Source organism: Ixodes scapularis, unplaced genomic scaffold (genome assembly GCF_016920785.2).
Source record: "Ixodes scapularis isolate PalLabHiFi unplaced genomic scaffold, ASM1692078v2 PGA_scaffold1__304_contigs__length_218370807, whole genome shotgun sequence".
In the NCBI taxonomy this organism is placed as follows: domain Eukaryota; kingdom Metazoa; phylum Arthropoda; class Arachnida; order Ixodida; family Ixodidae; genus Ixodes; species Ixodes scapularis.
The window spans coordinates 72,990,890-73,014,345 of NW_024609846.1; the positions used below are offsets into that span (position 1 = coordinate 72,990,890).

The following is a 23,456-nucleotide window of genomic DNA, read 5'->3' on the forward strand; positions in this document are numbered from 1 at the left end:
AACAAAACTACTACAAACGCCTGTTTTGTCGCGTTAAAAGTGACCCCCAAAAACATATGGGAAGCCGTAAACACCATAACAAATCAGCACTGTCATTTCCAAGATATACGAAAATGTGAATATTGACGGGAATCCCGTGAATGGTACAGGAGTATATAATTTGATGAATGAGTATTTTGTCAATGTTGGTGGACCCTTAGAATCCGAAAATGAGCGCTTACATGGCTTCACGATGGCCGCGCATTCTTTAGCCAATTCGATAATGTTGTCGCCAAGTGCCCCACAAAAAGTAGGTCTTATAAACAAGATAAAAAATAATGTAGCCCAAGGCGTAGGTGGACTAAACCCGATCCCATTAAATATGTTTCTTGAGATTTAAGCAACATCGTATCACATATCATAAATTCTAACATAGAATAAGGCATATTTCAAGACCCACTTAAAATTGCAGAACGTGCCACGGTCTTTAAATTAAGGAAGCCATATCTGCACAATTATTTACCTATATCAGTTTGGGAAATATTTTCGAAAATATTTAAGGGAGTTATGCATAGCCGATTATATCAGTTTCTTATAAAGAATGATGTTATAAATAAATCTCAGTGTGACTTCCAAAAGGGAAAATCATCAGAGCAGGCTCTTGTTGAGACGAAAGACAAAATAATATACAATATGAAAAATAAATTATACACGCAGGGAGTATTTTAGACTTCAAAAACGCATTAGACTCAATTCAACACAACATTTTGCTAAATAAACTTCAGCTCTACGGAATACGAGGAGTAGCTTTGGTTTTAATAAAACATTACCTAAAGAAGCGCCTGAAAATTTTCAAAGTTAACAACACTGTCTCAACAACTTTGGAACTAAAATATGGTGTCCCCCATGGTTCCATCCCAGGCCCCTTGTTGTTTATTTTTTATATCAATGACAGAACTGCTATTCCTAGATCCCCAGGGCTGATTATATACGCAGATTATACCAACGTATTTTTCGCCCCTGCCTTCAAAGCATCCCCCAGGTAGAACACCGCGTCAGCCTATATCGGGACTGCGCCGGCCGGTCCTGGTAACAGGACGGCGGCACCCGGCCATTAGCGCCGGTGAGCTACCGGCCCCGGCCGGCGTCGGAGTTTCGTCTTGCTCACTGGCCAGTTCAGCCGTAGAGGTTACAGAGACTGGCCAGCATCGGGTTTTAGCTGTCTTTGCTGGCCAGTCATTCCTTGGAGGTTCCAGTAACTGGCCGGCATCGGTGTTTTGATGTCTTTGACGGCCATTATTTACATAGAAGTTCAGTAACTGGCCGGTATCGATATTTTGCTGTCTTTGATGGCCAGTATTTACATGGAAGTTCAGTAACTGACCGGCATCGGCGCTTTGCTCTTCACGCTGGCGAGCCCCGCCATGGAAGTTCCGTTTACTGACCGATATCGTTTTAATTTTTGCTGTTTTCACTAGGCAGTCAAGTCATTGAGATCCTGACGAACTGCGGCAATTCATGAACAGCGAGTGGAAATGTGTGCGTTGATCAATCCTTCGTAATTGACTGCCAACGTCGGCGTATTCGATCCCAGCATGGCAAGGCTGACGTGTTTTATCGCGAAAACGCGAGAAAAAACAATGCGGTGAAGAAAATTTACAGTTCACGGTTTGAGAACATGATCACCTACGCCATGAAAAAATAAATTTTACAACGCCGCACGTTACTTTTTCAGGAGGCTAGCTTAATTTAATGTACTATACTTAAGCTCCGGCGGTACGCACGCGTTTGGCTCTGATAAAAGATAAAAGCAGTATAACAAAACCCCCGAATGAAAAAAAAGAGGAAAACACGCGGCAGGATTGAGCACGCGTTTTGAGTTGCAAAAGCAATAATAAACATTGCTATTCAGAAACAAGAAAAGTAAGAGATGTGTTTTTTGCCTATATGAAGCTATGAGAGGTACGTAACTCTCCTGGGATCATGCTATTGTTGATATTAATTGAGTGTGAAAATAGGCCATTTCAGGCAGGACTCGACACTTTTTGTGGTAGTTAACATCATCTAGCAGAAATATTTTAAATCTTCACATAGCCAGACGATATGTGATACCCGATAACTTATGTTATACGACATGGCGCACCAAAGGAACGCGAATATAAAAACTTCTTTTCACGCGAAAAAGCGAGAAACACCAATGCGTTGTGGATGTTTACAATGCCGGGTTTGTGAAGGTGACCCCTTGACGCAACGAAAAATAAATGTTACAACGCCGAACGATGCTGTTCGTGAAAGCTACCTTAATTCTCCCCAGTGTACTTGAATTTCAGGAATAAAAACTTGTTTAGGCCTAATAAAATAGTAAAACTGCGGAACGGAACCTCGATCCTTAATTCCAAGCGGAACACTGGGGATAGCACTGATCTGCCAGAACAAAATTAAATACTACTTTTCAGAAGTCAGAAAATTAAGATATGAGCTTAATACGTATCGCGCTATGAGCTCAGGAAAATAACTGCCTCGAAATGGTGGTATATGTGTTTCAATAGTGGGTGAAGATGACCCCTTGCTGACAAACTTCGGCTGCATCACTGGGGCAGTTTTACCACTTACACATTTTTCTATTTTGCTCTCAATATGCCAATTATTATTACCTTCCTTTCTTCGTTGAAAGAACTTGCGTTGTTTGCCTTCTGCACTGACACACCTATTAGCACGGAGGGAGCGAATTATCCCGGCAAAAGAAGAGGGCCACGGCATGTGCATTGCATCTCTTCAAACTTGGGCTAGCACTTTTTATTTTCATTTTTTGCGCGACTGTTACCTTACAGTAGGATGCCGACGACTGCGAAAGAATTAAAATATTTAAGATAATAAGAATTAATAGAAGAAGCTAGAAAAGAAAACTTGTCTCTACTGCGATTTGAACCAACGACCATGTCCTAGAATTGCCCCGGTTCTGTTTGCTTTCCAATCTTTCCAGCTGTATAAAAGCTTAGCATTACCTCTTCATTTCGCAGATCGCTTGCACGTTGGTACTTCTCTACTGAACATGCTGTGTGTAATAAACTTCTGGGAGATTTGAAGGGAATATGTTTTGTCTGTTTTGCTGCCTTTTTAAAAACTTATGTGCGAGTACTTTTTTACGCGTTTCCTCCGTGTATTAAATAGGTTAATTCAGTTCGGGACGTTTTAAATAAGTTTGAGATATCCAACCTTCCAGACGACACCCATTCAGGGTTAACGAATAATTCGCATGGGTGCCAGATGCTAGCTCGAGAGCGATTCATTTGAGCAAGCATTTGTCAGCGGAGGGATGCCGCGGCTAGGCTTCTGCTAGAGCAAGTGTGCCAGCACTGCCTTTCGAGGCTTGATCGCGTCTGTTCATTTGCGTGTGCACCATATATTCAGTTACATAGTTCAGAAAGAGCTAATGGTGGCCAGTCATTCTTGACTTCACGACGACTTGGTTGAGGTTGCGGAGGAACTTTTAGTCCATGATGAGCCAAGCTCTTCAGAACATCGCGATGCTACAAAAACAAGTGAACTTATGTAGAGCCTTGGCTCATTCACAACGTGCTGCTTGGGAGTGTGCTTTACTAAGAACAATCTGGGTTTGAAAGCGTTGATCTTTGACCTTTGGATTTTTTCGTAGATGCTATCACCGCGAAGCTAAATATTGCAGAATCGGCAGCTTAAAAAAATATTGGTGAAGTGGCTGCCAGAGTCTTGCGACGGGAGAGGCGGCAGGAAGAGCCGTTCGGAAGCCGTAATGGCTCCCCAGGCCCAGGACTCGCCCAGGACCCTCCCCAGGACCACACTGTAAAAAAATTTTGCCCCATTTTACGGCAAAAGTTGCCGGCTCAATATTGCTGACATGTTTTCCGTAATCTAGAATATGGACCGTCTGTGAAAACAAGACATATAATTTCGTAAAATGACGGAACGTTTGTAGCTCACTTTACGAACAATTATCCATTTTTCATTTTACGGGAAAAGTTGCCGGTTCAATATTGCCGACATGGTTTCCGTAATCTAGAAACTGAAACGTCCGTAAAAACAAGGCATATATTTTGTAAAATGACGGAATGTCTGTAGCCCACATTACGGACAGCTATCCGTAGGAAAGATAAAAGCTGTTCGCACTAAGTAACGAAGCACTATACCTTTCCGCCTTATATAAGGCCAAAGCTACGAGCCATTCGTACCACCTGCACCTCCGATACATCTGCAGACTCCCCTCGCAGAGCTCTAGCCCTGCCAGGGGTTTCACCTAATGTATCAAAGGTGCAGGATTGGTGCAGACGGCTCGTAGCTATGGCCTTCAAAAAGACAGAAAGGTATAGTGCTTCATTACTTAGTGTGAACAGCTTCCATGTCCAAGTAAGGCGAAGTCACACGAAGCTTTGGGGTACAGATTGGTATGGATAGTTCATAGCTCCGTCATTCAATATATGCACTTGTATAATTTTTCATCCTTAGACAAAACACGCAAGAGTTCATGTTTTGCGAAAGAAAAAGAGCACACAACCTGTACTACTCCTTGCCAGCATTATGTTGTGTGAGATCAGCTGTTCCTATAGGCAACAGCTGAACAAACAAAGCAATTAAGAAGTTTCGCCACGATACCTTTATTGGAAGAGGGCATGCCTTGCTTTAAGTTTGGAGAAACTTTACATTATAGTTGTCCTTGCGCTGGCCATCTAGATGCCCCTCCTTGCTTGTGCTTATAGTTGTCCTTCAATCGAAGACATCTTCAGTATTTTCATAGTGCATGTAAGGGCAGCTTGAAATAAAGAACAGTAGAGGATTCGATATCAATAGATAATCACAACAAATTGTATATGACATACATGGTTAAAGTCTGCAAGCAATGTGCTTATCAACTATCCCAGCTATCCACCTTTCTTTATGACATATAAAACAAACCTTTCATAAATTGAACCAATATAAAATATGCATTGACTTCAATACCTAATACAAGTGTTTGAGAAATAAAACAAGCAAATTAAAATTGCACAACTATTCAGTGATATTAAGCGCATTGAATTCAGCCGGATATCCCTTAGTTTACACAGTGGGCTTGCAATAATTCAAACTCGGATATTTAATACTTTTGGTCAAACAAATTTCAAAAACTTGGGCTGTCCCGCTACGTTTTCAATGTATTCATAAGCCGCTTAACTCGAACGGCGCTTTCGTGCAATTCACACTTTTTGTTCTCGCGGCACCGTTGAGAGCACTTCTTTCTGAGCACTGTGGAGAAGGTGTTGCTTTTCCGCAGTGCACCGGTGCTGGATACGAAGTACACTCAACGAGGCTAAAGCAGAGTAGAGCTGTATATAGAATGTTTTACTGAAAGATAGCGAGAGGAAAGGGGAAAGGGCTACTGGCGTTTTCCCCCTTGCTGCAGCGTTTGAAAGAGTGAAAATTCCAGATGAGAGGCTTCGCCGGTGTTGGGTGTAGGCATTGCTCGCACTTTGTTTGCGCTTTCTTCTCTGTTTTAAATTCCCAAACTTAATTAGAGCCACGGGCTTTGATAGCGACAGTCCCCCGGTCATTGGGACATCATTGCTCGGTTATAGGCTGCACGAAGAACGACAGAAAGCGTCGAGTACTGCCGAGGACCTATGTAGCTTGCATGGAATCCGACAAGACGAGTGCGGCTGCAATGTCTTTAAGCCCCATCTCTTTCCACATGACCCCGAAAAGACCTTTCCCCAACGCCATCCTCTCGACTGTGCTCGGAACATTTTGTGATTGAAGCGTGCACCGCACTTAATGCTGTACCGTCAATGAACATGGAGTACGCTCGCAAGGTGCGTGCAAGTGTTCTCCTGATAATTGCTGTTTCAGCTTGTAAAATGTTGTAACTGAGTTTATCTTAATATTGATATTTTGAAGTGTTTACAATGATCTGACTTTATTATCTAGAGCACTTAGTTGAAGGCTGATTACCGCTGTTGGGTGTGACTGCAAACTGTCGAAAAGTTAGTCCTATTGCTTTTGCCTGAATCGCGATCTCCTGCGCGATACCAGAGAGCCGTGAACCTCTGTTGACCGTCACAGCGCGACTAGATTATTTTTATTTCCAAAATTAGTACCTATTGTAGCTGGAAAGAAACCTTCAATTTATGTTGCTGAAAGTTGAAACATGCTCATGCATCGATGTTTATAAATGTAGAAACATGCTCCTGCATAGGTGTTAATAAACGTTTTATTTGAGGATCCCATGCCGACAAGTCTGTCTTTTGTCGAGAACTGAAAACAGCAAAGTCGAGATGCGCCTATTGCCGGAGCGAGTCGATCAATGATTCAAGGATTCGAAATTGATGCATGAGCATGTTTAAACTTTCAGCAACAGAAATTGAAAGAGTTTCTTTCCGGCTACATTATGTACTAATTTTTAAAAGAGGAAGAATCCAGTCGCATTGTGATGGTCTACATAGGTTCACGGGCTCTCTGGTATTGAGCAGGAGATAGCAATTCTGGAAAACTGATAGAACTAACTTTTCGACAATTTCCAGTCACACCCGGCAGCGGAAATGAGCCTTCAACTAAGTGTTGTGGTCGATAAAACTGAGTCATTGTAAACACTTCAAAATATCAATATTAGAATAAATTCAGTTACAAAAAGTTACAAGCTGAAACAGTAATTATAAGGAGAAAACTTGCACGCACCTTGCGAGCGTACCCCATTTCATTGATTGGACAGCGTTAATTTCGTTGCGCACTTCATTCACAAAATGTTCTGAGCACAGTCAAAATGATGGCATTAGGGAAAAGTATTTTCGGTTTACGGACGCAACCCACTGCTGCCGGAAATCGGGGTCACGTGGAAACAGCCGCACTCGCCTTGCCGGATTCCGTACAAGTACATAGGTCCCCAGAGAGTATTCAACGCTTTCTGTCGTTATTCGTGCACCCTATAACCGAGCAATGGTGTCCCGATGACAAGGGGATCGTCGCCATCGAAGCCCGTGGCTCTAATTAGGTTTGGGAGTTTAAAACAGAGAAGAAATGCAGGCACCCAACACCGGCAAAGCCTCTCATCTGGGACTAACTCTTTCTAACGCTCGAGCAAGGGGAAAAGTGCCGGTTTTTGTATTGAATTCAAGAACTTTTTTAGTGTTTCTTTAAACATGGTGCCTCTGAAGTACTTCATGAACCTGAAATACTATACCCGTTTTCCCCTCAAGAACCGTAGTAAAACAAGATTTCCCACACTAGTGTTCAATTAAAACAATGAAAGCAAAGTTGTTTCGTTAAGAGGTGCTCACCTGATAGGCATCTGTGGAATCAGGCATTGACTCATTGCTCCCAGAACTGAAGAGCTGGCTCTGTAAAAAGAAAGTATTGTTCACCTTCCTGTGCTTATTTTGTGCAATTGGAAGAGACAAGAGATATTGTTAAAAATTCGCAATCCTTATGGGCCCGTTTGCTCGAAGCGCTAACCGCGGCTAAAGTTAGCCGCAGCACCTAGGAGAGGGATTTTGAAATCAAGTGACGGGCTTGGTAGGGATGCGGGGAAACATGGCGGAGCCCCGGTGACTGAGCGCCGTTCGCTTTGGAACTAATATGTCGTTGTAGCTGCAATATCGGGCGCATAGTCAGCAACGAATGCTGCAGTAAGCTTTCGCTTTGCCTTACCTCACTTATATTGCAAAGCAAGAGCAATGACCTCACCGCATTTGTTAGATAATCTTTCGATTCTGGCAATTCCTAAGCCTAATGAACGCGATAATTGTCGGCATGGCAACGTCTTTGGAAAGCGGATTGCCTTGACTCAATCGGCCGGGTATTGATAGCACACAAAAACAGACAGCGTCCCAATAGACCTTTTTCTAAATTACCCAAGCATCGAGGAGAACGCTGGAAGTGTAATTCTACGGTCTGCACGCGCTGGCCTCCCTCTTATAAAAGATTCGAAGTATATAATCATAATAAGGCTTTGACAAACGCACGTGCAAGGCAAAATTTGTTTTAGACTTTTTGCTTTTGAACAATTACTACTGCAGACGCCAGCACGTGCAACGTGTGTAACTACACTCGTAGCGTGCACCTCGGTGCTTGGGAAATTTAGAGAATGGTTTATGGGACGCTGTCAGCTTTTGTGCGCTATCAATACCCGGCCGATTGAGTCAAGGCAATCCACTTTCCAAAGACGTTGCCATGCCGACAGCTACCGCGTTCATTTAGGCTTAGGAATGGCCAGAATCAAAAGACTATCTAAACAATGCGGCGAGGTCATTGCTCGTGCTTTGCGATTTAAGTGAGGTAAGGCAAAGCGGAAGCATACGGCACCATTCGTTGCTGACTAAAGCGCCCGATATTGCAGCTACAACGACATATTAGTTCCAAAGCGAGCGGCGCTCCGTCATTGGGGCACCGCCATGTTTCCCCGCATCCCTACCGAGCCCGTCACGTGATTTCAAAATCCCTCTCCTAGGTGCTCTGGCTAACTCTAGCCGCGGTTAGCGCTTTCGAGCAAACGGGCCCAGATGTGCAAACTTTACTGTTCAAGGCCGCTAGGAGCAGTTTATGACACTAGTGTTCAATCAAAACAATTAGAGAAAAGTTGTTTCTTTAAAGTAAAAACATTATTTAAAATTGGAAGTGACTTTTACCTTCAAAGTGCTATAGCTAGGGGCAGTGGCGCACACAGGGGGGGGGCCGAAGGGGCCGCGGCAACCCCCCCCCCAAAAAAAAAATTTCCGAGGGGGGGGGGGGGGGGGGGGGAGTCGGCGAGATTACTGACTGTCGTGTTTATCAATATCAAACTTCGTGGAGAAGTTGTAAAAAAAAAAAGGAAGGGAATGCAATATGGCCATTTATGACATAGTTAAAATAATAAAAAAATGTGTAGTTTTAACGTCTTTTATCTAATATGACTGGAAAATAATCAATTAACGAATATCTTTCTTTACTTCTACTTTTATTGTTTCACGAGTGCCCCATGACCCTCTCGCGGAGTCGCCAGGGCTGGTTAGTCGTCGCCACAGAGCGGCCCCCGTGTCCCCTGTCTTAATTGTTCCTCAAGGACTCCGCTCTGGGTGCGTACCATGCGCTGTGCCTCGCTCGAGCACAGCGGGGCCCCTCGATGTTTTGTAGCTTTTTTCTTTATTTTGAGAAGAAGCGTCAGTATTGCCCTTGCACCCCGACGAGGAGTTTTCCTTGAAGCGGTGTCCGGCTGATGGTCAACAGTTAGGGCGAAGGTTTTTGGGAGTTTTCGGGGGTCTATGCACGTGTCCTTTCTTAATTGGATATTGTATTGTATGTGTTTGTTTTGTACCGCGTGGCTCCCATTGGTCTAAAAAGAGTGATATCTGATTGGCTCCTCGGATGGAGGGAAAAGTCTTAGAAAAGTGAATGTAGGCGCCTAAAGGCGCGGGATTTGCGGTTCAAGGTTCGAGTACGGAAGTTGTCATCGGCAGTTTAAGAACCGCGCGAGATAGGGGCGCGAGTGTGCGACCTGCTGCCTCAGGACGAGAGCCAAGTGCAATATGTGAGTGTGTAAACCGTTTTACACCCTCCCTTTTGTTGCATTGTGTGAATTCCTTGACTTTCTTTTGTAAGGACTTCGGAAATCTTAGAAACCGACACCAATGAACAAATCACGTGAGATTTTTGTTGGTTAGATCAGGTTAAGATAGGGAGTACGTTATGGTGGAGCAGCTTTCCAGTGCTTATCGTCTATCCATCAAGATGTTCCCCGTTTCTACTTATGGATCATTGTTTTATCAGCCCCGATGACTGGAGGTTTTGTGCATTGGAGTCGTGCTTCATAAAACATTTGTTTTTTATGATTCTTGTTTTCTGCTTACTCTAGTGCCTTCTTTTGACGTGACTTGTAAATGAAAAAGTAAAATGCAAATGCCTTCCTGATGGGGAATTTCCGGGGCATCATTTTTATGTATCATAATCATCCCAAAACCAATATGACAACTTTATTTTAATTACTTAATAAAAGAATACACAGTTATTTAAAAAAAATGAATATGCTTTTATTTTCTCTTGGACCTCCTCTTCTTTTTATCTTGTCCCCCTTTACCCTCGTTCGTCTGGCCCCCCGCGAAATGAAATCCTGCGTACGCCACTGACTAGGGGTGTGCGAATACGAAATAGTTGTTTTCGAATCGAATACCGAATCGAATCAAGAAAAAAAAGCCGAATATCGAATCGAGTATCGAATAGTGATTTTATTTGTAGGAATTTTTCAAAGTGTGCTGCAAATGAGACTATTATATGTGCAGACTATGTGCCTGGTGTAGAATATGCATCTTGTACGGAACAAAAGCAAAAATGTAAAAACACTTCCGGTAAAAACAAAAGCAGTTGCTGTTGGACGTTGGCCACTAAAGATCCAATTTTATGGCGCAAACATAATCTATCTATCCTAAACGTCACAAAAAAAAAAAGTTACAGCCACGCGTGCCTTCTCGTTAAAAGCACAACCTAACACCGCGACCCTTTTAAAAAAAATATTTGTGTATCTCAGAAAAGGGACATTTTGCGATATTTGGTCTCCATTCTATGGAAGAAAAAGGACACCGGGGATTTTATTTTGCATGAATAAACAGATAGGTGTTAAATCTGAGTAAACAGGCTTAAACAATATAATCTGAAGCAAGGAAACAAAACTTGGTAACGTGGCGCAAGTCACCGTCCAACTGCCGCTATGCATCAATTTTTCCGTCTATCTATCCTGTTTTAGAGAGCCTTGATTTAAAAGAGGGAGCAAGCGAAACTGAAATTACGAAGACTGCTCCAGCGCAGGTTGGTCGTAAGTGTGCATGTGTTGTGTTGTCGCGTGGAAAGAAGGCGAGCAAACAAAAGAGCGACGACGCCTGCCCTGCCTGCCCGATCCCGATCAACGCTTCCGTCTTTTCGTCACCTTCTCGCAGTTCTTAATTCAAACGCGGCTATCAAACAGTTGGAAACCCTCTCAAATCCAGGCACACTATTTTTCCGTTGAGTTTTCTTCAGAACCAGAATTTGCGGCTTACAGCTCCAAAAGAACGACGACGATAACTCGGCTGGTTTCATCGGCGTGGTTAACGTAGTTTTCTTTGTGTGATCGTGCAGTCGCCGATTTCTGTGAATGCGGCAAGTGTGTTCTACATCGGCGCTCGTGAAAAACAATTAGGCATGGTGCGGCGTAACGGGATGTTTCGGTTGTGATTCAAGGGAAGATTGTGTCACGATCGTGAGTAAATCTGCGTGCTATAAAGTTTGTGGCTTTCGTTAATTTTTTTTTCTAACCTGCGCGTTAGATTTTTGTGGAATGGTAGGACCAAGAGGCGTTTTTCGCATGGTCTGTCTGATATCACAGCGCTTACATCGGGAGAAAGAACGACTTTTTTGTCAGCTCCGCGCCGACCGCGCGTCTGTGGCCAAATATATTCAATATTCGAGTGACCGAATACTAAGAATTCGATTCGCGAATCGAATTATTCGGGAACTTTCTATTCGATTTGAATTCGTATATTCGAGTATTTGCACACCCCTAGCTATAACACATGAAATGCAGTATTTAAGGGGTTGATTTTTTATTTTAAACTGAATGTGTGTATAGGCCACATGACGTCAGATCAAGCGACATCAATTTTTCTGCCAAATTTAGTCGGGAAGCTGAATTGGCACATAGGTCACGTGACATCCATTTTTCCGCTACATTTAGCAGGAACCTTACCTTGTAGGTCACATGACGTCAGATTACATGACAAATTTTTCTGCCAAATTTAGTGGGTAAATTGAGTCGGTGTGTAGGTCATGTGACATCAATTTACCCGCTAAATTTAGCGGGGAACCTGAATTTGTCTGTAGGTCACATGACGTCAGGGCACATGAAATCAATTGTCCCTCTAAATCTAGCAGGGGAACAGTTAGTGCATAGGTCAGATGACATGAATATTTCCGCTAAATTTAGAGGGGGAAATTGAATGGTTGCATTGGTCACATGACGTCTAATTTTCCGCTAAATTTATCGAAGAGCTTTAAATTGTCTGTAGGTCTCGTGACATAAATTTTTCTGCTAAATTTAGAGGGGAAACTGAACTTGTGTAGAGGTCACGTAGCAGCAATGTCCCCGCTAAATTTAGCGGCAAATGCACGGATGGATGGACAACATTTTAGGATTGGAGGGTAATGTTAAAAAGCACTTTATGTTCTTTAAAAAAAAGCTGCTCACCTGATGCGCATCTCTGGAAACAGGCTTTGACTAGCAATGAATTGTAGCCCCAGGGCTGAAGTGCTGTTTCAGTAATGCTTCCTGCACAAACAATTAAAAAAATGTAAAAACACAAGCCCCAAAAGTTTCCTGCCATTCTCCTTCCCCTGCTTTTCTGTGCATTTAATTTATTTCATCCCTTGGCAAATCCTAAAGATTTCGAAGTGCTTATCCTACGTCTTTCTGTTAGAGCCCGGTTTATGTTGCAGAAATTTGGCCGAATGGATAACCCGGAGCATTCATTGTTCGTCGAGACACTTTTCCTTTTACTCCATCCTGTTCTTGACAGCAGAAACTACTCTCCCTTGACCACAGTCATTAAAGGGATACTGAACCGAAATTGGGATTTCGCAAAATAAGGCTGTAGAAGCGTGAACGGGACGCTACGAACTGCAGAACATCACTCAAACATTGATATCTCAAACGGATGGCCGTACTTTTGGAAATGAAGGGCGCGATCAAGTGAGGTCTTTGACGTAATTGTCCTACGGGAAAATTTGAGAATGAGGGGAAGCGGCCTCGCTTCTCTGCTCCTTGCTTCGGTTCACCAACTCGACACGAGACGTAGCGAGGTGAAGAGGGAATAGGAATCGTGACGTGCCTTGTCTCGTCGGCCTTGTCAGCCGTGTTCAATCGCGAATTTCTTTGCTAAAAATACGGCAATCCGTTAGAGATATTTCTGTATGAGTGATGTTTTTGGGTTTTGCAGCGTCCCGCTTATCCGTCCAGCCTAGTTTTGTGAGCTCGAAATTCCGATTCAGTATCCCTTTAAGGAATTTTCAGATCATACACAGGTGGTTGGCATTGCCAATACAAGCTCATGTTTGAGCATGGAATGAGCAGACGTCTGCAATCTGCAATGTCTGATCTACAGGAAGTTTCTGTTTTACCAAGACTCGTACCATTCCATTGCCAAAGAAAGGAGCAGGCACTGTTAATAAAAACTTACTTTCATTACACTGTTTTAAAGAACAATTGCTCTTTCTTAGGATCAAAGGATCATATTAGGATAAATGACAAATAATGGTAGATTCACATGATGGATCGAATCGCAATTTTCATTCGTGGACCGTTTGTCACGTTACCATCATGTCAGCTATTCCTACGATTTGCACCTCGTCAGCGGACGCCCAGACTGTGAGGGCAGAGTGTTTTTTCACGCGCAGATTTCTGGCGGGTGAGTAACAGTAAAAGCGTTTATGTACAGTAGAGTACCAACAGCACAGCAATATTTTTGTTTTCGAATAAGCCAAACAAAGATAGTGCACCACTGTGTTTTGTCATTCGCTGTTTCATTTTGTCGAGCCATTCTTATTTTCCACTCGTGAAAGAAGCTGCAAAGAACTTTGCCCAGTTGATGCGCCGCAGGTTCTGGTACTCCTCCAGGTCGGTGTCAAGAAACTTCTGTGAAAACCTGCCTAGCACGCTGCAGTCTTTCCTGCAGGTCCACAAAGTTTTCCACCCAGCAAGACCTTTCTTACGGCTGTAGTGTGCTGAAGAGTGGTGCACAAGGAAGCAATGCGTAAAGGCATTTCCAATTGCCTCTCCGCGACCCCAAGACTTAATCGCTTTAATGCTGAAGCCTTCTGGAGCAGAACTGTACTTGTGTCATGTGGTTAGTAGAGCTAGTGGTGCTTCACGCTAAGCCTGTCACAATGCTTTGTCTCGCTCGGTATGTAAAAGCGGCACACAACGATTCTTTTTCATGATTGCACCGTGATCATAGTCGCAAACATCACTTCTGACCTTGGAAAACGGTGCCACAGTGCGTTGTTGGCCTTTTGTGGAATTGCAGGGCCGCGAAAAGGTTCAGTCTGTCCTCGCTGTCATCAGCTCGTCTCCTCCGTGTGGACGCACTTGGGGGACTGACGTTCCGTGGACGTCTTGCAAGTGATTAATCCATCTGCGGATAAGCTCGTTGTGTTAATCGGTCATAAGTCGACTGCAAAGTCTGCACTCGCTTAACGTTTCTGTTGACGTTGCCTGCACGTCATGAAAGTGTGTCTTGTATGCAGTTAGATATTCTCAAAGGAACGAGGAAAATGCATAATAATGTTGCACATTGTTCACCGTAACCACTCAACTTTTTTCTTTCCTCCAGCTTTTTATTTTTTTTAAATTTGTATTGCACGTACGGCCCAGGCCGCACATGTTTCCACAATCAGTCACCATCCTTAAAAACCTGCACAATAAAAAAATGCGTGCTGCCATCTCTAAGCAGCTACGAAAGCTACAACGAGAGGTATGCTCAGAACAAACCTGGGATGCCCAAAAAGAAACAAGGGGTAAGGTATGGTGCGCGGATGAGCTACACTCATCCTAAACGGTTTACGGACGGCTGTATAGACCGTTTTACTAAAAGAGGGCGAGAGAGAAAAGGGGAAAGCTGCCGGCGCTTTCCCCCTTTCTGGTTGTGTAGAAAGAGTGAAAGTCCCGGATGAGAGGCTTGGCCGGTGTTGGGTGTCTGCAGTGCCCCAACTTCGTTCGCACCTTCTTTTCTGTTTTAAACTCGCACACTTAATTACAGCTACGGGCTTCGATGGCAACAGTCCCCCAGTCATCGGGACACCATTGCTCGGTCATAGGGTGCTCGAATAAAAACAGAAAGCGTTGAATACTGTCGGAAGACCTATGTAGCTTGCAAGGAATCCGGCAAGGCGAGAGCGGCTGCAATGGTCTTTAAAGGCCCGTTCACACTCTTGCGACCGAGTAAGACCGAGAGAGACCAGACCGCTTTTTAAGCCTCTTGCAATCTCTTAGGACCACCTCCGCGCTGCAGCCCATCCGGTTATAAGAAGTCGCAAAAGGCTTAAAAACCAGTTTGGTATCTCTCGGTCGTACTTGGTCGCAAGAGTGTGAACGACGTTTAAGCTCCATGCTTTCCACATGACCCCGGTTTCAGGCGGCAGTGGATTGCGACCGTGAACCGAAAAGGCGTTTCCTCAACGCCAACCTCTCGACTGTGCTCGGAACATTTTTCGTGAATGGAGCGCGCACCGAACGCTGTATCGCTAATGAACATGGGGTACGCTCGCAAGGTGCGTGCGAGTTTTTTTGGTGATAACTGCTGTTTCAGCTAGTAAAATTTTGTAACTGAATATATCTTAATATTGATAATTTGCAGTGGTGACTGACTCGATTTTATCGTCTACATCACTTAGTTGAAGGTTCGTTTCCGCCGCCGGGTGAGGCTGGAAATTTTAGAAATGGTAGTTCTATCGGTTTTCCTGAATCGCGATCTCCTGCGTGATACCAGAGAGCCGCCAAAACCGCTCCTTGGAGTGGCGCTGGTGGATTGTTTCTATTGATTGGGCGCTTTGAAACGCTGGACGGTCGCTGCAGGGTATGGCAGTTTAGCTCTGAAATGAAAGGCACTTGGAAGTGAGTGGCACCGTCTCTCGAGCTTACACAATTAAGGCTGAACCGCATGTACACGATTTAGCAAGCGACAAAGATTTCTCACTGTAGCTCGGTTTTTCAATTTCTAGAAAACGTTGCTCATCGCCTTGGTCGCTTGTTCCCGTCGTTTTCGTGTGATTCGCCTCGTCGTGCGGCTGATCGAGCGATTGCGAAAAGGGTTGCCATCATTTGTCTCGTTGCTCGCTAAATTGCTTACATGCGGCTTATCAGGCACGTAGCCAGGGGGGGGGGGAGGCATGGAGCCCGCCCCCCCCCCCCCCCCAAAATCTTCCCTTATGCTGGGGCCTCCTCTCCCCCCTACCCCTCATACAGCATTTTGCAATGGGCGAGCCCCCCCCCCCCCCCCCCCTTTCCGAAACAAAATCCTGGCTACAAGCCTGCGGTTTATACTTTACGGTTTTCGGCACTTGCGAAAATGTGAAGCTTGAATTTTATCGAGGGCTTTGCCCTTGCCGACTCTCAGACTGGTGGGAAAACTTTGGGTTCCAGTGAAATACCACCACATGATTTCTCGCTTGCTTATGAAGTGAGGAGGTGGTGGTTTGAAAATCAGTTCACGGTCTTTAGAGGAAGTTGTTTAAAACACCTTTTTTCTGTTTCTGTTGTCACTACTCAATGCGCGTTTTTGTTTTTTCTTCCAACCTTCTCAATCAAGTACTGCCGGAGGGTTAGTAAATAGGCGCAACATATACAGGATTTTGTACAGAAAGTCAGTGCCCCAGTCGAAAGAGAACTCTTTATACTCTCCGCAAACAACATCATCAATACAGACCCTACTTCTAAAGGCGCACGTCACGCATTGTTTCGAGCAGTTTCCGAAAACAAAAAACGAACTAGAATCCAACCCTTCACAGTGGAAGCGAAAACGCGCGCCAGCACGCTAATGGGTACTTTTACCAGTCATGGGTCTGCAAAACACACCGCCTAGCTAGGCGATACCAAGACACCACGCGATTTGCAGCAGTCAAGCCTTGTTTACCGATCTACGAGATGAAGCTCCGATATAATCACCAAGTGCCTTGCTCGGTCGCCCCAGCTGCCTCCGGTGGAACCTTTGCCTCTGGGTACCTTCCCGCAATCTGACTGCTCGCTCAGTGACAGATCGGTTCCGGGACTTCCTTGGCAAAAGCTTGAGGGCCATCCAATGCGGAACGCACGTGTGCGACAAGGAACCGCTCACGGTCGCTTTCACGCCGCCTGCGCACACAAGAACACGACATAAACGCTCCGAACAGAAAGGACTGAAGAAGTAAAACGAATCGGCGAGCACTCACCAATTAGACTCAACTCCACAGCTGGTTCCACGGGCCCGCCGGCACCTAATACACTTCCTTTTTCTAAGAACGTTCTTCGATGTTCTTTTCCGAAAGATTGGAAGCGCCCAACATTACGCCCGAAAGTTTGAAACTCGCTTTGTTTTTGGATGGATGGATGGATGGATGCTACTGGCTATACCCTTTGTATCGGGCGGTAGCTTGCGCCACCTAGCCTACGTCTAATAAAGACAAACATTTGATTCCCCCGCCCTTCTAAGCCAATTTTCTCCCCCCCCCCCTAACTATCACCAGGTAGTGCGGGATATCACCAGGCTGACCTTTGGCGGATCGGGCAAATAAACTAAAAACATCACCCCCCGCCTCTTCCCCCCGGCGAGGGAGTCGCCAATTTTCCTCTGGTCAAACCTTGTCGGCGTTACCCTTGCACCCAACCCACTGGGGGACAGGGTTGAGACTTTGGGCCTGAGCCACGCGGGAGGGAGTCCCAATTTTCCTCTGTCCCGCCTGTCCCCAGCTGTGCTAGTTAGTTGTGCATCATTCAATTTTCCCTAGATAATTTCCACCAATCTTCTAACAGCCTCTTTGTTATTGTGATCCTCTTCTCCTCCGTCCTTCCATCGTCGCCAGCAAAGCCCAGGGCACCGGCCAAACCCGTTACACCCTCAGGAGGGGCAGGACGAAGCCTCGTGCACCTTAAAACTAGGTGCTCAAGTGTCTCACTCTCATCATGGCACGCAGGGCATAATGTGTCCATCTCCTGAAATTTAGCCCCTTACGTCCTCGTCCTCAAAACTCCCGTTCTCGCCTCGAAAAGTAAAGAACTTCCCTGCGAGTTGTCAAACACATTTTCCTTTCGTATGTCCTGTTTTTGTGACCTGTAAACCGTTAGAGTCGATGTTTCCTGCATTCTTCCCTCCCACATTTTCCTCTCTGCCTCTTTCACTCCCTTTTTCACTGAAGTAGTTTCGTTACGATGGTGATGGCGATGCGGCGATGCTCGTTGGTTCCGGCCACCGTGGTTCCGACCAAGCTCATTTGACGCAACATAAATGTGCTTGTTTTAGTCAACAGAACTTCAAATTTTCAAATACAGAAAGTTGTTTTAACATTTATATAATTATTTGTAATAAACCATGTTGTAGTGCATTGTGTACTAAACTGAAGCTTGGTCAGGATTGGCCAGCTCGGCTTCGTTTCAGTTTATCATGGCGGCGACCACCACTGTCTCATGTAGCGTGCTCGACCTATTTGCTGTGCATTGATTGTCTTGTTATCCACCTCCTGTGATCCGCATCAGCAACAAGCATGCTATATTGTCTGCTCGCCGGAAAGAATATCCAGTCTTCTTGGAAGCAAGGCCCCCACTAAGGTTGCTCGGACGTCGTCGGCACCCACGAACCGACTCGGCAAGCCTCACGTCGTTGCTTGGTGCCTCCACGTTTCTGGCGATGGATCCCCAAGCCCTGGCCTCAGCCGTATATGACGTAGCCGTTGAAAAACAATTTACGACAAAGCGGTGTCTTTGGAATGACATTACTACGATCAGTGGCTCTTAAAACCTCAGTAGCCCCCCTTCAATGGTGAGCTCTTCGATGTGAACGCTCTTACCTTCAGCGTCCGGAGACTGCTGCGATTTTCCGACGAGAACGGACGTCTTTTCCGGGCTCCGCAAACCCTAAAATCTGTACGTGATACTGGTATAAATATCACATCGCACTGTCGGCCCGCCGCAGCACGTCCAGCGAGAGATTGGCTTGCTCGAGTCTCGTTCTGTGAGCGGCGCGCCCGTTTCCGCTTCGAATATGGCTTCAGCCGACACCGCCGCTTCGCAGCTCACCAATATCTCTGCATCCATCCTGAGCCAGGACGTGGAAATCCCCCTAGAGGGAGATGAGCTAGGTGGGAAATGGATCACCCCTAGAAAGCCCCGCAAATCTCGTTTTTCGGCCCACCCCAACCCCGAACTTCACGCAGTTATAGTGCATCTCCCAATCCTTCCTGCTGGCGCAGCTGTGCAGCCTCTTGGGATTTTGCCGGCGTTCTTGCAAGCCACACAGCTCCCTGCTGTGCGGGGAGCTGTGCAAGCCGCACGGCTCCCCGTACAGCTCCTTCACGCAAGGAAAATGGACACAACAGGTTCAGCCATCATCACCTTCATCGGAACCCATGTCCCTTACACAGTGTACTACCGTCGCCTCGAATTTCGCTGCCGTCCCCTCAAACCTCGAGCCCATCATTGCAACAACTGTCTCAAGTATGGGCACCGTACGCTGGCCTGCCCGGGCAACCAGTGACGCTGCCCCACGTGTTCCACCACCCTGACCCACCCGGACGAATCTCATCCCTGCACACCCTGGTTTGCCTTGCTTCAACTCGCAGTGTGGTTCTCAAACAGGGCACTTGGTCCCGAATAAGCTGCCGCACATTCACTCACTCCACGAGACGCATCCCTCAACAGTTTTAGCGGTATGTAAAGCGTGGATGCAGGATTCGGTTTATGACAGTCACATTGTCGATTGCTACAGTGGAGCACACTGCTTACAGAAAAGATTATGCTAAGAACTGTGGAGGTGTGCTAGTCGTGGTACCTTTACCATTACCCTTTTGGTGACGCCGTAACCTGAAGCTGGAACCTCCCACAAGCATGGCAAGGTGTTGCTATGCTGTGCGTGATGCCCGGCTTCCGTGAAAGCTGAGTCCTACGATTTTCCCAGCGTGCCACTGGTGCTGATTAACACAAATTAATTAAATGTGTGCATACTAGAAGTCTTCCAGTTGAGTCGCTCAGAGTGCAGTGTATACCATGGAACCATTTCCAGTGGCCCAAACGCTCGACAGTTCAACGGGACAGTGTGCTCAGTGCAATTGTTCTCAACATGTTTATTAATCGTGATAATGCCTGCCTGATATCGACTCCCCTGCTGCTACGGATGACCAGAAACCACGAGGGTTTGCAGAACAACATCGACAAGGTCTACTATAAACAACCACCTATGCTTCTTCACATAGAATTTTAAGTAGTTTTGTCCAAAACATGCGGAACACTGGGTCTTTTACTTTGCGTATCCAGTCGATGAATGAATGAATTTGGAGTTTTCTGGCGCAGCAGCAAGCGTATCCAGTGGAACCGGCCATAGCACACTTAGGTGTTTTCCACAGCCCTGGTCCTGCCACACCTAAAGTATTGCAGCTCCATATGAGACTCCTATGAGGTTGATCTTGTAAGATCAGGTGAAAGTGTTCAGCAAAAGGGGGCAGCTTACGCTATTCTTCGGCAGTCAAGCTCTCTACGGATCACTCACTGCTCTGACATTGGCTGGAATTCTGGCCCTTCACTGGTGGGCCAGAGGTGACCTCAAGTGTGGCCCTTAAGTGGGTCATCTTATTCTGCCTCCTAGACAACGTTGTGGAACTGCAAGGTCACGTGACAGCACTGAAGGGAGTTGTTCGCAAGAATTGTGCCGGTGCCTTTCAACCGTTTCCTACCATAGAGCAACAACATTCCTTCTTGGTGTGGTCTTCACTGTTCTGGCAATCTCTCTTTGTGCACTCATGCCGAACCCCCCTAACAATCATCACAAGGTCGAAAACTTCTGTAGGCATGCAACTCGTCAGCTTCACCCTCAGTGAGTGAAGCAGTGCCTATGTGCTTTACTGGGAATTATGAACTTTTACTTAATTTCTATTCGGTTTTTTCCATCGCCCCTTTTATCTGTTCCTTTTGCAGTGTACGATAGGATTCTTGGTAGCCCTTGGCCTCTTTACTATAAGGCCACTTTTAGCAGGATTAAACGCCCACTTTTAGCAGGATTAAACGTTAAAAGCACATTTAACGCTTTTATCCTCTACTATAGTAAGCATTGAACCACACAACTGTATGCAGTTTTATTCTACCTATCACTGCAAACAATTTTCGCCCCATTTTACGGAAAAAGTTGCTGGTTCGATATAGCAAAAAACGGGGTTTTTGTCTGTTAACTAAGAAACGGACACAGAGTCCGTCAGAATTACGACAAAAGTGTTTGTAAAATTACGGACATTTTTACAGTGCAGGCATAAGCTTCCCGCTGAGCCTCCTCCCTAGCCCCTTTCAACTAAAGTTCCGAAAAAAGTATTAATTGATCTTGAATTAGTCATTTGCTCGCCAGATAAAATAGTGCATAGACAAAGCATAGGAGGGCCTTACCATTTGTGCCCAGAATGCTTTCTTACGGTGGGCTACAAAGACAGAACAGGCCAGGGGTTTTTAAAACCCAATGTTGGAATAACCAGGATTTAAACGCATTGCCATCATTACATAGCCAGCATTAAAGGTGTGGCGTTAAGGTTGGGACATGCTAATGAATTGGCTTGATTGCCAATAACGGCCTATTCAATTAATCAACTTGTATGCCAATGGTAGCACAGCCATTAAATTAGTGTGAAAGCCAAAATTGGCATAGCCAATGACATAGTGTGGATGCCAATGATGGCTGAAATATTGGCTTAAGGATGGCCCAACAATGGTGCCAATGATGGCTGGAAAGTTGGTTATAGGATGGCCTTACATTGGTGCCATTGATGGCTGGAACATTGGTTGAACGATGGCCCAATGTTGGTGCCATTAATGGCTGGAACATTCGCTGAACTATGGCCCAACGTCGGTGCCAATGATGGCTGGAACATTGGTTGAACGATGGCCCAACGTTGTTGCCAATGGCTGGGCCAATATTGGAAGAAGTTGACATAGCCAGAATGCCAATGTTGGACCATCTTCTGGAGCCAGTGTTTGCCATTGATGGCCCAATGTAGGTCCAACATTGGTATGCTGCCTGGGCACATGCTCAGCAACACAGAGCGTTAACAAGATAGAATGCGCTCGCCCGTCCGATATTCGCTCCTTCTTAAGAGCCTACACGTCTGCTCAATTCGTATGAAAGCATTGTACGGTCAGTTTCATATTTAATATTTTGCTACGTGTTCGGGACGTATTTATAATATTGCGGCAATGTTTACATGCTCAATGATTTACCTATACTGTGTCTCCAATTAGTTTTATAATGAGGTCTGCTGATCGGTTTTATTGCAAGTGTGTGAAGATAAAGGAACATAGCTTCCGTAAAGTCGGTAGACATCCATAATAGCCAACGGATGCAACCCAACCGAATCCACAGCCTATGTCTGGCACGTTTTGTGCAGTGCTGCCGGATTGGACTATATATAGCCAAATTGGGTTACATCTTGTTCTAGTTGGCGTCAAATTATGTGGCTATTTTGGGCTATCTCTAAGGATGTGGAGAACTTTTGTCGAACCTGAGGTTCGACGTCAAGCCTCTAGGTTCGTCTAGTTAATTTTTGAACTTCCAATCAGTTTAAAAAAATGTTTACTTTTGGGCTTGTCGAGAGGAGAGAGAGGAAGGAGAAAGGCTTAAACCTCGTGGTTTTCACAATGCGCAGAGAAGCAGCGCTTGCAGACTTCAAGCGGTCTCCCCACCGCGCAGTCAAACCAATCAGACGAACATATTGCACTATAACCACTGGCCAGATAGCGCGTCTTCTACCCGGACGTAAACAGAGCTCTGCAAACGCTGCTCTGGTGCCCATCATAAAAATCCTTAGACGCTGAAGTTCGTAAAAATGAGAAGTCCGCAGATTCACCGCTAAACAATTGACTACCTTTCAGTCGTCGCCGACCTCAAGAAAAGACAGCGCAATAAAAAATAGCGTGAACCGGAACGGGGGACACTCATATTCTTCGGACAGAAAAAAATACCGGAGGGATATTGGTAATAATAAACATAGCCATTAGGGTTTCTTGTTTGAAACTCCCAGTGTTCTGACTGTTCTGCTGCTGTATTTTCTTCTTATACTGTATGATAATATCACCCAGACTTCACAATAAAGCTGTCCTTTTGTGTTTTGTACTTAATCCTAGAAACCTAGAAGGAAGGGTCAATGTTGTACGGATTTTCATCCTTCCCAAGCTTTTTTATTAAAATTCACAAGTGACATAAGCCAGGCGAAACATTCAAACTGGGACGAGTTGGCATCTCAACTGGTTTCAATGGGACTACCTGGTACCAACTGGGAATCAGCTGGGACCAACTGACGGGTCAACTGGCTTGAACCATTCCCGATTGGGAGTCAACTGGTTTCACAACCAGTTGGGAAAGAAGTAAACTGAGACCACTTAACGAAGTAGCTGGTTGGAGTGGTTCCCAGTCGGACTTCAAATGTTTTTTTCCATTCCCAGTTTACCTGGGGCGAAACTTTTCAGAAAGAGGGTGTATTTATATTTACTAATAAAGAAAGCTACAAAAAAGACTTACGTTTATAGATTTATACTTATAGGGAATTTTAGTTACTAGGTACATTTAGGTATTCATAAAAAATAATAAAAATTTAATTAACAGCATACTATTTTAATTGGAAATCCTAATTAATGGCATAAAACGTGTTTTCCTAAGTGAGCCTTTATGTGCATATATAAACATGCATTAAACAATTAATTTAAATACCCACACTATTCTTTTTTTTAAATAAAGTTATGTTTTGGGCAATCACAACTAGCC

The 23,456-nt window shown here is 45.0% G+C and overlaps 1 long non-coding RNA gene across 1 annotated transcript; it reads right to left on the bottom strand.

Annotated features, from left to right (window-relative positions):
• Nucleotides 1-4,744: 4,744 nt before the first annotated feature.
• LOC120837415 lies at nt 4,745-12,212 on the bottom strand. The gene is made up of 3 exons (XR_005714894.3): nt 12,170-12,212; nt 7,260-7,319; nt 4,745-4,765 (listed from the first exon to the last, which is right to left on the bottom strand). It is a non-coding gene; the product is annotated as an uncharacterized LOC120837415 (long non-coding RNA).
• Nucleotides 12,213-23,456: the final 11,244 nt, after the last annotated feature.